The sequence below is a fragment of the Triticum dicoccoides genome, chromosome 4A (assembly GCF_002162155.2).
Source record: "Triticum dicoccoides isolate Atlit2015 ecotype Zavitan chromosome 4A, WEW_v2.0, whole genome shotgun sequence".
Lineage (NCBI taxonomy): Eukaryota > Viridiplantae > Streptophyta > Magnoliopsida > Poales > Poaceae > Triticum > Triticum dicoccoides.
The window spans coordinates 733,975,789-733,990,121 of record NC_041386.1 but is presented as its reverse complement, the minus strand read 5'-3'; the positions used below and the strand labels follow the sequence as shown (position 1 = coordinate 733,990,121).

General features: G+C 46.3%; 1 pseudogene; it reads left to right on the top strand.

Moving 5' to 3' along the window:
- The first annotated feature begins 268 nt into the window (after positions 1–268).
- On the top strand, positions 269–2,067 carry LOC119289944 (annotated as a pseudogene).
- The last annotated feature ends 12,266 nt before the right edge of the window (positions 2,068–14,333 follow it).

Sequence of the window (14,333 nt, the reverse complement as noted above, 5' to 3'; positions counted from 1 at the left end):
AAAAGTCAGAGCTCTATGGATGTATACGTTATGTCAAACGTTTAATTAGGTGCCAGTTCTTTTTTTGATATTTAAAAAGTAAAAAACATGACTATCACACCACACCACCGCTTTGTTTTATAACAAGTTGAATTGGCAATCACTGATCAACATGCATTATAGAAGGGTTATGTTGTACTCATCTACAAGGCTCAGTTGGCTTTCGTCATAGCAGGAAATTTCACAAATCTCGCTCTTGTGCTCTGTGCAGGTGGGATAGGGGAGTGCCATGGCGCTGTGGACTGGGCTGGGTCAGGCGGCGACGGTGGCACAGCTGGTTGGCTCAGACATTGGCGGGCTAATCTCAGGCGGCGACGGAGGCTGCACTGACGGCTCGGCAGAACAAGAAGGAGTGCGAGCAGCTCGCCCGTCGGGTCTTGTTGATCGCCCAGCTGCTACCGCAAGTGCAGGACCGGGAGGCGGCACAGCAGCTGGCCGGGCTACAAGACACGCTTCGGGACGCCACGAGCTCGTCATGTCCTGCCAGGGGAGGAGCACGGCGTATCAAGTATTCATGGCTGGGAGGCAGGCCGAAAGGTCCAAGGAGGTGCAGAGCAACATCGACTTCTACCTCATGCTCTTCCCCGTGATCAGCCACATCGACCTAACATGCCGCCTCAGCCAAATCTACGAGGTCCTTGTACCAGATGACTCCACAACAGGTGAACTAGCTCCACTTCCGCAGTCGTCCCATCTGCAGGTATGAATAAAAATTGTGAGATGATACAGAAATTGATAGGACACTTGTTCTGTGATGACAGTATACTACTTTGTGGTGTATTTTTCAGGAGTTTGCGGAGGTTGCTCAGGAGGTACTCCCGCATGGAACCCAGGAATTCACGTTCCCAGAGCTGGAGGCTGCCACCAATAACTTCCACCGTGACAACCTGATCAGACAAGGCGGCCCTGCAATTGTCTATTGGGGCAGACTTCACGATGGTCGAGAGGTGGCTGTTAAGCGCTTCCAGAATTTTGAGATGGACTCCTTAGAGGGCTTCCACACAGAGCTTGACATCCTATCACGGCTCCGACACAAACACATCATCCCCTTCGTCGGATCGTGTGTGAGCAACGGTAAGCGCCTGCTAGCCGCCTCACAGAAGAAAAAAGAGGGCCTGCTAACCAGGTGGAAAAAGTGCGGGAAGAGCCAGAAATGGAGGAGAGGATGATCGTCTCCGAGTCAAGGTTTTGGTTACCAGTCAAAATTTCAAGATTTCCTATGGTTACCGCGTATTTCCGTGCCCCTGGGTAAATCATCATACCAAGCAAAAAATACCATTTTTTTTTATACTTTTGAATTTAAACGCTCGATTTGTAGTAAACTGCATATGATCTAATTAATGCCATGAGAGTTGATTCTGATGTGTTCGTAGCAATCTAGTTCTTGTTTTGACATGTCTTTGGTCCAAATGTTTGTTTATTCATTTATTTGAATTCAAAATTCAACTACAAAATTCGTTCAAAATATTCTCGGTATTTCCCGGTAACTGTGGTAACCACGTTTACCCGCCCCCCTCGGTAAAATTGCGTCATTCGGTAAACAAAATCTTGCTCCGAGTACATGGAGAATGGCAAGCTCTACGGCCACCTGCACTCTGATCAGTACTCGAGTCAGTACTCCTCCTCACTGTCGTCGTTGACGGTGTCCTGGAAGATCCATATCGATGTGCTCCTCGGCGCATCGCGCGGCATCGAGTACCTGCACTGCCATGCCAAACCGCGATTCATCCACCGGGACGTTAAGTCATATAACATCCTTCTTGACGGGAATTGGGTGCCGCATTTGTCGGACTTTGACGCGTCGGTTGCGTTACAGGTGGGGTGTGATGAATTTGACGCGGATAGAATTACGGGCACAGTTGGGTACCTCGACCCTTATTATGCTCACACATATCTTCTGAGCCCGGCAAGCGACGTGTACAACCTGGGCGTGGTGATGCTCGAGGTTCTGACAGGGAAAAGGGCATTTTGGAGAGAGGAGGGGCAACGGTCGACAGATTTGGCAACCTTCGCTCTCCCAATAATTGATGCTGGTAATTTTCGGGAGTTGTTGGACAGGCGACCTGTGCCGGAGCCAACACCAAGGCAACTCCAACTGCTGGAGTTTCTGGCACAGACTGCAGTGTGCTGCCTACGGTTGAATTTCAAGGATCGGCTAGCCATATCAGACATCGTAGCCAATCTCGAGAGCGCGGAACAATTGTTCTGTATAGACGAGCGCTTGCAATACCGAGTTACTAACACGCAAGGACCGCTTCACCTATAGGTTTGTAACATGGGTACAATGATGTGCCGGCTCAGTCTTTTGAAGGTGCTCACAGGGATACAGTGTGTGCGTTCATATGAGTGAATGTATATGCGTTGTATGATCGTCTGCGTCTATACTATGTTAAAAAAAACATGGGTACAATAACCCATCACAATTTTAGTACAAGTCTTCCAAATGGTAAAACGTGGGTAGCCCCTGTTGTATTTTAACTGTCGACAGCCCGGTCCTCAAGCTTGACCTATTTCCAGCGACCATAGGTTCAGACAAGTCAGTAAGTTACAAACTACTAGCAGCAAGCTGGTATTTCTCGAACCGTTTATTTGTTCAAGAACAGTGGTTGAACAAGGTGCACGGAATATATAGGAATAGAAGGTGTCGGCTGTATTGAAAAGCTTCAAACTTCAGGTACCATCAGAAGCTTCACTCATTTCCGACGACAGCCACATAGACTCGGACAAATCAGTAAGCCTCAACTATCACCAAGTTTATTATTTCTCAAACCCTAAATTTCTTCAAGAATAATGGCGGAGCCAGAAAATACATGCAAGGGGGGCGAAACATCAAGCACAACAAATTGAATGAAGGTCATGACTAACAATTTTTAGTTGAATCGCACACGATGTTTCATCGCAATTGAATTTACCAATAGTTGCATTATATATGCCAAGCCATTGGATACTACTGTTGCTGTGCAGGAACAAATGCCATACCTTCTCGAGCCTCATTCTGACCAGGGAGGATGTTGAGCAGGAAATCTGTCCAGAACGAGGTGGGCGCCGCCCCTTGTTGTTCCACAGCTTGAGAGTTTCCCTTGCATAGACCACTCTCCCTGACCGGTGGTGCATGTTTGCGGTACTTGTGATGATCTGCAAGGCACCATCTGCAATTGTTGAGCCTGGGCTGAAACAGAAATCATCCCTATTGATTGGTTGAAGTTGGGATAAGTAAATTGCAAGTAATTGCAGGTTCTACTGCCTAGAGCTAGGACGACAACAGCTGCATAAGCTATACGGGAAAAGCTCAACATGCTATTGGTATTGGGCATTGTCACGCTAAATGGTTCCTAGAGCTTCCCGCAACTTTCTCAAGAAAGAGGAGTATTTATACGATCCTTGTACTTCGCTGGTTCTCAGTACAGTGGACGGGAGGAGCTAACAAAGTACTTGGAAGAGACATAGTCAATGGGAATCGTGAGGATAAAGCCTGGATGATATTTGTACAGCTGCAAAGAAAGGGCCCAATGTTAGACTAAGAAGCGGTGCGGGCAAAATGTTGTGACATATGCTACTCGCCAGCAATATGTTTGACTATGCGATTTCCCACCTTGTTTTCACAAGAGAGGGATGAAAAGAGGGACATCTAAGAGGATCAACAAGGTCTGTTTAGCAAGCGGAACAATGACATTAACATAAAAAGAAACATTTATAGGCGGAAGAAAACTTATCCGCCACAGCAGAGTAAATAGCATAAAACTACCACTTTTCGTGTTAGGGTTCCAAAAAACCATCACTTTTTTGTTTGTGACTGAACCTATCACTTTTCTTGTCGGTTGTCTCAAAAAACCCAAATCGCCAGTTGCTAACGATTTAAACCGATTTCTGACGGTCCGGGCCCGCCTGTCAGGCCACGTCAGCGCCGCGGCTGGCGGCGAGGCCGTTAACGGCCGTTACACCGACCGGTGCGGTCGGACCGCACCCGTATTAAATCGCTGTCTCCTTCCCTCCCGCTCTCCTCCCCTGCCCCGCACTCATCTCTACTCTCACTCTCACTCTCCTCTCTGCTCTTCGACACCGACGGCGTCTTGCGCTGTGGAAGCCCCACCGCCGCCATACCTTCCTGGAATGACGGGGATACGAGCTCAGAGGATGAGTGCGACATCACAAGCATGGACATGGCTCTTTGGGTAAATTTTTTGGTCTGCTGAGCTAGGGTTAGGGTTCATCTAGGAGCTAGATTAGGTTAGGGTTCATCTTGGTGAGCTAGGGTAAGCTTTGGTTACTGTTAGTTAGTAGGCAGGGTTATGGTTGGTGTTCGAGCTAGGTTTATGTATGCTTCAAAACTAGGGTTAGGGTTAGGGTTCTTGCTGGATTGGGGAATAACTTTTTCAATCTATGTCTGGTTGCTGAGCTAAGGTGATTTTGTTGATGTGTTCATGCAGGAGACCCCTGACATCATCGTGGAGCCTATTTTCTGTGGCCAGCTCGAGCTTTTTGAACCCACCTGCATGATGCACCACATGAGGCCAATTAAGTGTGTGGCATTTGATGGAACCTTAACTGGAAGGCGTTTCTATGGTTGTCCAGTGCAGCAACTATAGTACCTTAATTGGAGACATTATCTTCTGAGACCACACATGTATTTACAAGGATGACAGAATTATGTTGCTCTTCTGAACCCACACAGTATTTTGTTGACAACGTCCTTTTCTGAACCTACACTGTATATTTTTAAGGATGAACTAAAATATGCCTTGTATTAAGCTATTGAGGGATATGGTTTACTGTGAAATGTGCATTTGTATAGGAAGCATATATCTGTGAATGAACTTGTACAAGCAGGTTGGTTTTCAGTTACAGTTTGAGTTGTTATATTAAACAACATATTCAGTTTAATTAAGCCTCACCTTCAGTTTCTTAGTCTGATATGATTTATTGTTATTAAATTCAGTGCACTTAGTGATGTATATATCAATTGTGCAGAGTGAAGGTGTTAACTATGGTGTTACTGAGTGGGTTGACCAGCCCTAGCCTCCAATTCTTCAGAATTGCTTGTCCAAGTTGTGGGAAATGTTCCGTTAACAGAATTGTGGCAGGGTAGTTGATAAGAAGAAGTATTAGAAGCAGTTGGCCAAGCTTAAGACTGAAAATGACAAGCTATGCATTGAGTACACAAAGCTTGTCCAAAATGTATCCAAGATGTTTGATAGGCAGGATGGTAGGGTAGACCACATGGATTACCAGAAGGCAGTTGAGGAGGAAGAATTTGAGAAGAGGAAGAAAGAGGTAGAAGAGAGTGCTAGGTTGGAGGTTTAGATGGAGAAGCTCAAACTTGCCAAGGAACATAGGTGCATTTTCCAGAGTCAAGCTGACATTATCAAGAATGCCAGGAAGGCAATGAAGGAGGTTGAAAAGGAGAGAAGTTTGCTTAAGAAAGAGAAGGCCAAGCTTGAACATGTGGTGAATGAGCTGCCGAAAGATGGGCATGCAAGCAACGAGAAACTTGAGAAAATTAAGGCCATCCTTGATTCTTGAAGTGTGCTCTGCAGAGAGTGAAGTACATCCAAGGCCTTTATAAGTATTTGGCCTAACAATCTGATGTGAAGATATGGGGTGTACATTTTGGGAAATGTGAAGTTAATCTAGACTATGTCTATGCCAATGTTAATCTAGAACCTTTAATGCTAAGTTAGGAAGTATGTTGTAATGAATGTTCTGCCTGTATTTGAACCTCTTATGCTATGCTATGGAGTCAGTGATAAGCACTGGTGAACTATGCTATGTGTTTTTTATCTTCATAAGATAGTGAAGTGTATGTAGTAGTGCTTTCTGCCTTGGCTTTCTGGCCCAGTTATGTTTACAAAACCTAGGCCTAGTAACTCTACAAGCCTCTCCACTGCTCATAAATAGGCTCCTCCACCCACACTTCTCCCTCTCCAGAACCCAGCCGCCACACTCCACCTGTAGAAACCCTAGATGGATCCAGAGCTTGCTGAGGTGACAGATGAGGAAGCGGAGGCAGTGGAGGTGAGGAGGCAAAGGGCTCGCCCTGCGGCGCCCAGGCCATCAACTTGGGAGTTGAAGTTCAAGAGGAGGCTAGCAGAGAAGATCTTGGAGAAGTGCAACCCAAGTGAGTTCACAGTTCTTGTCCCTGGTGGCCGACGCAAGAGCTCGGGGAAGATCATAAGGGGGCTAGGGCACAGGCAGTACTAGCTCCTCACCCTTCTACCAGAGCAAAGTGACGCCGTTTCTTCGATCGATACGATTGAGAGTTGTATGAGCTTTGTATGAGTTGTATGAAAGAATGAGAGTTTGAGCTTTGTATCCCTTCGATTTCTCTATCTATCATTGTATGAAAGTATATTTGAATGGTGGAATCTATGAATGAGAGTTTGACCTTTGCATCATGTTGTCTGAATCTAACAATCTTTGCATAAGTTGCAAAGCTCTATAGCAGCGACGTGAATCAGAGCATACAAACAATAAGAAGTCAGAAAGCAAACACTTAGGTTTCAGAGTACAAATAGATATGTTTCAGAATGCAAATACAAAGGTTTCATAAAGCAAACACTTGGGTTTCATAAAGCAAACACTCAGGTTTCAGAATTCAAACACTTAGGTTTGAACACTCATACATTGTACACAAGAAGACAACTTTGCCAAATGGTGGAATCTTCAGTAGTTACCACTAGCAGTGAAATATGCCTTCCACTTTCCAGTTGGCCTCCTAACCCTCTTGGACCCAATCTCCTGTTGGGGAACGTTGCAGAAAATAAAAAATTTCCTACTGTTTCACCAAGACCCATCTATGAGTTCATCTAAGCAACGAGTGGAAGGGGAGATGCATCTACATACCACTTTGTAGATCGCGAGCGGAAGCGTTCAAAAAAACGGGGTTGAAGTAGTCGTTCTCGTCGTGATCCTATCACCGGAGATCCTAGCGCCGAACGGACGGCACCTCCGCGTTCAACACACGTACGGTCAGCATGACGTCTCCTCCGTCTTGATCCAGCAAGGGGGAAGGAGAGGTTGATGATGATCCAGCAGCACGACAGCGTGGTGGTGGATGCAGCAGAACTCCGGCAGGGCTTCGCCAAGCTGCTGCGGGAGGAGGACGAGGTGTAGCAGGGGGAGGGAGGCTCCAAGACTTGGGTGCGGCTGCCATCCCCCCTGCCCTCCTTTATATAGGCCCCCAGGGGGGGCGCCGGCCCTGGGAGATGCAATCTCCCAAGGGGGGCGGTGGCCAGGGGGGGTGGAGTGCCCCCCAAGGCAAGTGGTGCGCCCCCCCACCTAGGGTTTCCAACCCTAGGCGCAGGGGGGCCCCAAGGGGGGGCGCACCAGCCCACTAGGGGCTAGTTCCCCTCCCACTTCAGCCCACGGGGCCCTCCGGGATAGGTGGCCCCACCCGGTGGACCCCCGGGACCCTTTCGGTGGTCCCGGTACAATACCGGGTGACCCCGAAACTTTCCCGATGGCCGAAACAGCAGTTCCTATATAGTTTTCTTTACCTCCGGACCATTCCGGAACTCCTCGTGACATCCGGGATCTCATCCGGGAATCCGAACAACATTCGGTTTGCTGCATACTCATATTCATACAACCCTAGCGTCACCGAACCTTAAGTGTGTAGACCCTACGGGTTCGGGAGACATGCAGACATGACCGAGACGACTCTCCGGTCAATAACCAACAGGGGGATCTGGATACCCATGTTGGCTCCGACATACTCCTCGATGATCTCATCGGATGAACCACGATGTCGAGGGTTCAAGCAACCCCGTATACTATTCCCTTTGTAAGACGGTATGTTACTTGCCCGAGACTCGATCGTCGGTATCCCAATACCACGTTCAGTCTCGTTACCGGCAAGTCACTTTACTCGTACCATAATGCATGATCCCGTGACCAGACACTTGGTCACTTTGAGCTCATTATGATGATGCACTACCGAGTGGGCCCAGTGATACCTCTCCGTAACACGGAGTGACAAATCCCAGTCTCGATCCATGTCAACCCAACAGTCACTTTCGGAGATACCTGTAGTGCACCTTTATAGTCACCCAGTTACGTTGTGACGTTTGGTACACCCAAAGCACTCCTACGGTATCCGGGAGTTACACGATCTCATGGTCTAAGGAAGAGATACTTGACATTGGAAAAGCTCTAGCAAAACGAACTACACGATCTTGTGCTATGCTTAGGATTGGGTCTTGTCCATCACACCATTCTCCTAATGATGTGATTCCGTTATCAATGACATCCAATGTCCATAGTCAGGAAACCATGACTATCTGTTGATCAACGAGCTAGTCAACTAGAGGCTCACTAGGGACATGTTGTGGTCTATGTTTTCACACGTGTATTACGATTTCCGGATAATACAATTATAGCATGAATAAAAGACAATTATCATGAACAAGGAAATATAATAATAATACTTTTATTATTGCCTCTAGGGCATATTTCCAACAGTCTCCCACTTGCACTAGAGTCAATAATCTAGTTACATTGTGATGAATCGAACACCCATAGAGTTCTGGTGTTGATCATGTTTTGCTCGCGAGAGAGGTTTAGTCAACGGATCTGCGACATTCAGATCCGTATGTACTTTGCAAATATATATGTCTCCATCTTGAACATTTTCACGGATGGAGTTGAAGCGACGCTTGATGTGCCTGGTCTTCTTGTGAAACCTGGGCTCCTTGGCAATAGCTCCAGTGTTGTCACAGAAGAGTTTGATCGGTCCCGACGCATTGGGTACGACTCCTAGATCGGTGATGAACTCCTTCACCCAAATTGCTTCATGCACTGCCTCCGAGGCTGCCATGTACTCCGCTTCACATGTAGATCCCGCCACGATGCTCTGCTTGCAGCTGCACCAGCTTACTGCTCCACCATTCAACATATACACGTATCCGGTTTGTGACTTAGAGTCATCCAGATCTGTGTCGAAGCTAGCGTCGACGTAACCGTTTACGACGAGCTCTTCAACACCTCCATAAACGAGAAACATGTCCTTGTCCTTTTCAGTTACTTCAGGATATTCTTGACCGTTGTCCAGTGTTCCTTGCCGGGATTACTTTGGTACCTACCTACCAAACTTACGGCAAGATTTACATCAGGTTTGGTACACAGCATGGCATACATAATAGATCCTATGGCTGAGGCATAGGGGATGACGCTCATCTCTTCTTTATCTTTTGCCGTGGTCGGGCATTGAGCCGAGCTCAATCTCACACCTTGCAGTATAGGTAAGAACCCTTTCTTGAACTGATCCATTTTGAACTTCTTCAAAATCTTATCAAGGTATGTGCTTTGTGAAAGACCTATGAGGCGTCTCGATCTATCCCTATAGATCTTGATGCCTAATATGTAAGCAGCTTCTCCAAGGTCCTTCATTGAAAAACACTTATTCAAGTAGGCCTTAATGCTGTCCAAAAGTTCTATATCATTTCCCATCAAAAGTATATCATCTACATATAATATGAGAAATGCTACAGAGCTCCCACTCACTTTCTTGTAAACGCAGGCTTCTCCATAAGTCTGCACAAACCCAAACGCTTTGATCATCTCATCAAAGCGAATGTTTCAACTCCGAGATGCTTGCACCAGCCCATAAATGGATCGCTGGAGCTTGCATACTTTGTTAGCATTCATAGGATCGACAAAACCCTCCGGTTGCATCATATACAGTTCTTCCTTAAGATGCCCGTTAAGGAATGCCGTTTTGACGTCCATCTGCCATATCTCATAATCATAGTATGCGGCAATTGCTACCATGATTCGGACGGACTTCAGCTTCGCTACGGGAGAGAAAGTCTCATCGTAGTCAACCCCTTGAACTTGTCGATAACCCTTAGCGACAAGTCGAGCTTTATAGATGGTAATATTACCATCCGCGTCCGTCTTCTTCTTAAAGATCCATTTGTTTTCTATCGCTCGCCGATCATCGGGCAAGTCTGTCAAAGTCCATACTTTGTTTTCATACATGGATTCTATCTCGTATTGCATGGCTTCAAGCCATTTGTTGGAATCTGGGCCCGCCATCGCTTCTTCATAGTTTGAAGGTTCACCGTTGTCTAACAACATGATTTCCAGGACAGGGTTGCCATGCCACTCTGGTGTGGAACGTGTCCTTGTGGACCTACGAAGTTCAGTAGCTACTTGATCAGAAGTACCTTGATCATCATCATTAATTTCCTCTCCAGTCGGTGTAGGCACCACAAGAACGTTTTCCTGAGCTGCACTACTTTTCGGTTCAAGAGGCAGTACTTCATCGAGTTCTACTTTCCTCCCACTTACTCCTTTCGAGAGAAACTCTTTTTCCAGAAAGGATCCGTTCTTGGCAACAAAGATCTTGCCCTCGGATCTTAAGTAGAAGGTATACCCAATGGTTTCCTTAGGGTATCCTATGAAGACGCATTTTTCCGACTTGGGTTCGAGCTTTTCAGGTTGAAGTTTCTTGACATAAGCATCACATCCCCAAACTTTTAGAAACGACAGCTTAGGTTTCTTCCCAAACCATAATTCATACGGTGTCGTCTCAACGGATTTAGACGGTGCCCTATTTAAAGTGAATGTAGCTGTCTCTAGAGTGTATCCCCAAAATGATAGCGGTAAATCGATAAGAGACATCATAGATCGCACCATATCCAATAGAGTGCGATTACGATGTTCGGACACACCGTTACGGTGAGGTGTTCCAGGCGGCGTGAGTTGTGAAACGATTCCACATTTTCTTAAGTGTGTACCAAATTCGTGACTTAAATATTCTCCTCCACGATCCGATCGTAAGAATTTTATCTTTCGGTCATGTTGATTCTCTACTTCATTCTGAAATTCCTTGAACTTTTCAAAGGTCTCAGACTTGTGTTTCATCAAGTAGACATACCCATATCTACTCAAGTCATCAGTGAGAGTGAGAACATAACGATATCCTCCGCGAGCCTCAACGCTCATTGGACCGCACAGATCGGTATGTATGATTTCCAACAAGTTGGTTGCTCGCTCCATTGTTCCGGAGAACGGAGTCTTGGTCATTTTGCCCATGAGGCATGGTTCGCATGTGTCAAATGATTCATAATTGAGAGACTCTAAAAGTCCATCAGCATGGAGCTTCTTCATGCGCTTGACACCAATGTGACCAAAGCGGCAGTGCCACAAGTATGTGGGACTATCGTTATCAACTTTACATCTTTTGGTATTCACGCTATGAATATGTGTAACATTACGTTCGAGATTCATTAAGAATAAACCATTGACCATCGGGGCATGACCATAAAACATATCTCTCATATAAATAGAACAACCATTATTCTCGGATTTAAATGAGTAGCCATCTCGTATCAAACGAGATCCAGATACAATGTTCATGCTCAAACTTGGCACTAAATAACAATTATTGAGGTTCATAACTAATCCCGTGGGTAAATGTAGAGGTAGCGTGCCGACGGCGATCACATCGACCTTGGAACCATTCCCGACGCGCATCGTCACCTCGTCTTTCGCCAGTCTCCGCTTATTCCGTAGCTCCTGCTGTGAGTTACAAATGTGAGCAACGGCACCGGTATCAAATACCCAGGAGTTACTACGAGTACTGGTAAGGTACACATCAATTACATGTATATCAAATATACCTTTAGTGTTGCCGGCCTTCTTGTCCGCTAAGTATTTGGGGCAGTTCCGCTTCCAGTGACCCTTCCCCTTGCAATAAAAGCACTCAGTCTCAGGCTTGGGTCCATTCTTTGACTTCTTCCCGGCAACTGGCTTACCGGGCGCGGCAACATCTTTGTCGTCCTTCTTGAAGTTCTTCTTACCCTTGCCCTTCTTAAACTTAGTGGTCTTATTGACCATCAACACTTGATGTTCTTTCTTGATTTCAACCTCTGCTGACTTCAGCATTGAGAATACTTCAGGAATGGTCTTCACCATCCCCTGCATATTGTAGTTCAACACAAAGCTCTTGTAGCTCGGTGGGAGCAACTGAAGGATTCTGTCAATGACCGCCTCTTCCGGGAGGTTGATCTCCAACTGGGACAGGCGGTTGTGCAACCCAGACATTTTGAGTATGTGCTCACTGACAGAATTGTTTTCCTCCATCTTACAACTATAGAACTTGTCGGAGACTTCATATCTCTCGACCCGGCCATGAGCTTGGAAAACCATTTTTAGCTCCTCAAACATTTCATATGCTCTGTGCTTCTCAAAACGCTTTTGGAGCCCCGGTTCTAAGTTGTAAAGCATGCCGCACTGAACGAGGGAGTAATCATCAGCACGTGATTGCCAAGTGTTCATAACGTCTTGGTTCTCTGGGATGGGTGCTTCACCTAGCGGTGCATCTAGGACATAATCTTTCTTGGCTGCTATGAGGATGATCCTCAGGTTCCGGACCCAGTCCGAATAGTTGCTGCCATCATCTTTCAGCTTGGTTTTCTCTAGGAACGCGTTGAAGTTCATGTTGACATGAGCGTTGGCCATTTGATCTACAAGACGTATTTTGCAAAAGTTTTAGACTAAGTTCATGATAATTAAGTTCATCTAATCAAATTATTTAATGAACTCCCACTCAGATTAGACATCCCTCTAGTCATCTAAGTGTTACACGATCCGAGTCGACTAGGCTGTTTCCGATCATCACGTGAGACGGACTAGTCATCATCGGTGAACATCTCCATGTTGATCGTATCTTCCATACGACTCATGTTCGACCTTTCGGTCTCTGTGTTCCGAGGCCATGTATGTACATGCTAGGCTCGTCAAGTTAACCCTAAGTGTTCTGCATGTGTAAATATGTCTTACACCCGTTGTATGTGAACGTAAGGATCTATCACACCCGATCATCATGTGGTGCTTCGAAACGACGAACTTTAGCAACGATGCACAGTTAGGGGGAACACTTTCTTGAAATTATTATAAGGGATCATCTTATTTACTACCGCCGTTCTAAGTAAACAAGATGCATAAAACATAATAAACATCAAATGCAATTATATAGAAGTGACATGATATGGCCAATATCATATAGCTCCTTCGATCTCGATCTTCGGGGCTCCATGATCATCTTCGTCACCGACATGACACCATGATCTCCATCATCATGATCTCCATCATTGTGTCTTCATGAAGTTGTCACGCCAACGACTACTTCTACTTCTATGGCTAACACGTTTAGCAATAAAGTGAAGTAATTTACATGGCGTTCTTCAATGACACGCAGGTCATACAAAAATAAAGACAACTCCTATGGCTCCTGCCGGTTGTCATACTCATCGACATGCAAGTCGTGATTCCTATTACAAGAACATGATCTCATACATCACAATATATCATTCATCATTCATCACAACTTTTGGCCATATCACATCACATGACAATTGCTGCAAAAACAAGTTAGACGTCCTCTTATTATTGTTGCATCTTTTACGTGGCTGCAATTGGGTTCTAGCAAGAACGTTTTCTTACCTACGAATAACCACAACGTGATTTTGTCAACTTCTATTTACCCTTCGTAAGGACCCTTTTCATCTAATCCGCTCCAACTAAAGTAGGAGAGACAGACACCTGCTAGCCACCTTATGCAACTAGTGCATGTCAGTCGGTGGAACCTGTCTCACGTAAGCGTACGTGTAAGGTCGGTCCGGGCCGCTTCATCCCACAATACCGCTGAAGCAAGAAAAGACTAGTAGCGGCAAGCAAGTTGACAAGATCTACGCCCACAACAAAATTGTGTTCTACTCATGCAATAGAGAACTACGCATAGACCTAGCTCATGATGCCACTGTTGGGGAACATTGCACAAAATAAAAAATTTCCTACGGTTTCACCAAGATCCATCTATGAGTTCATATAAGCAACGAGTGGAAGGGGAGATGCATCTACATACCACTTTGTAGATCGCGAGCGGAAGCATTCAAAAGAACGGGGTTGAAGTAGTCGTTCTCGTCGTGATCCTATCACCAGAGATCCTAGCGCCGAACGGACGGCACCTCCACGTTCAACACATGTACGGTCAGCGTGATGTCTCCTCCGTCTTGATCCAGCAAGGGGGAAGGAGAGGTCGATGATGATCCAGCAGCACGACGGCGTGGTGGTGGATGCAGCAGAACTCCGGCAGGGCTTCGCCAAGCTGCGGTGGGAGGAGGACGAAGTGTAGCAGGGGGAGGGAGGCGCCAAGACTTGTGTGCGGCTGCCCTCCCCCCTGCCCTCCTTCATATAGTCCCCCAGGGGGGGCGGCGGCCCTGGGAGATGCAATCTCCCAGGGGGCGGCGGCCAGGGGGGGTGGAGTGCCCCCCAAGGCAAGTGGTGCGCCC